Source organism: Sceloporus undulatus, chromosome 4, assembly GCF_019175285.1.
Source record: "Sceloporus undulatus isolate JIND9_A2432 ecotype Alabama chromosome 4, SceUnd_v1.1, whole genome shotgun sequence".
Taxonomy (NCBI): domain Eukaryota; kingdom Metazoa; phylum Chordata; class Lepidosauria; order Squamata; family Phrynosomatidae; genus Sceloporus; species Sceloporus undulatus.
Genome location: NC_056525.1, coordinates 2,737,741 through 2,739,769, shown reverse-complemented (window position 1 = coordinate 2,739,769; position 2,029 = coordinate 2,737,741).

The following is a 2,029-nucleotide window of genomic DNA, read 5'->3' as shown; positions in this document are numbered from 1 at the left end:
ATGCCAATGGCTGGAGAAGCACGTTGTCCCAACTAGCCCTGTCCTGTCAGACCTTTGGTTGATGTCTTGCCTGCTGTCCCTCCTTCATTAGAAGGGAGGCCAATGTCAGTGCAAGAATGTTTTGATACTCCAAGAAGGACTACAACTCAGTTGCTCCTTGCACTGCATGTAAAATGTAGCATGCAAGGTCTCAAATGGATCTAGAATGTTAAAGGGCTCTGCTTTCCATGGGTTCATATCCATCATATTACCAGTCTGGACAGCTTTAAAAAGGCTGTCAAGATGGATCTCTTCTGGTAGGGCTTTCCTGAACATTGAACCCAGCCATGCATTGAATGGACCATCACACTGAGGGCCTTGTATCCCCATTATCCCGTATCTGATTATTTTAAGGTTTAACATAAATGTTATTTAATAGATTTTTTTTGGGGGGGGGGTAGGGGGGGAGGAGGGAATAAATGGGTTTATTGTTATATTGTTCGGAATTTATTGTAAGCCGCCTCAATCCTGATGGAGAAGTGGGGTATAGATAAAGTATTATTATTATTATTATTATTATTATTATTATTATTATTATTGAGGCTTTAGGAACATATCTGAGGACTTTGTCAGACTACCAAAAAACGATGGGAGCATAGTGATATACTCCCGTCAATATTGTGTAATAACGCTAAGATTTTCACACAACGTCGCATGACGTTGTGATCATCGCATGATTAACCTGTGAATACAGAGGCATTCTAGTGCTACTTTTTATTCACAGGATTGTCACGGGATAATCATGTGATAACCATGAGGTCATGTGAAAATCTTAGTGCTATTGCACAATATTGATGGGTGCATATCGCCATGCTCTCATCTTCTTTGGTAGTGTAATAAAGTCCTGGGACTTGTCCACTCCAGATAACTCTTCCAGAAGGTGGCCCTGGGCCTCAGGGACAAGGAAGACCATCGGCATTTGCAATATTCTTGATTAGCTTCAACTTTTCTATGCCACCTATATCATCTTCAGCTTTTATTATTAGTTTCAGTTATTAGCACTGCATTTGATTTCCCTATGTAGTTGCAAACTGACTTTGGAGCTAGCATGATGTAAAAGGTTGTACAGAAACGCAACAGGCAAACAGGGACTTTAAGTCCACCTGGACCTCTGTCTGCAGCAACACATCTCTCCATGAGCCTAAGGTCATATAATTTCTTTCTTACAGGGCCTCTTGCTTCTGGAATCCAACTGCCTGCGATCCTAGGCATTTTCTTGGACAGCGTGTTTATCCAGTTTACCGATGTAAGGATTGAATTAATTTAATATAATCATGGTAGTATTGGACCCTTTACAGATATCGTCTTATTGCAGTCATTACAACAGCTCTGTATGGAAGCTCAGTGTTGTTGCCTCTGTATTGGGAGTCCCATGGCCATGTAGTAAAAGGGAGTCTGAAAGAATGGCAGGCCACTTTCCTCCAAGCCCTCTTGGCCAGTAAGCGCTTTGTAGAAAATAGGGCCAGAAAACAAGGGAGATCCTAAACACATATGCAAGCGAGAAGGCAAGTGAGTTGCCAGGTTGCAAACTGAGTAGGAATCCCCTTCCCTCTTCCTTTCTCTCTTCCCCTTTCCCTCCATCCCTCCTTTCCTCCCTCCTTCCTTCCTTCTTTTTCCCCTCTTCCTTTCCCCTTCCCCTTCCCCTACTTTGCTTTCCCTCTTCCTTCCCTCTCCCTCCCTCCCTCCCTCCCTTCCCCTCTTCCTCTTCCCCTTCCTCTTTCTTTCCCTGAGTGCTAGGGAATCCTGGGAATTGTAGTTTGTGGTGGCACCAGAGATCTCTGATAGAGAAGGTTAAATGTCCTCCAAAACTACATGTCCCAGAATTCCCTAGCACTGAGCAGTTGAAGTGGTGTGAAACTGGATTATTTCTGCAGTGTGTTTAGACCCTTTATCAAAGTAATCTATCTGAAGGAGCGACCTTCCAGATGTTTCTGGACTGCAACATCTGGAAGGCCAGGCATTAGCTAAGGGACACTTCAGGGTTCTTGCC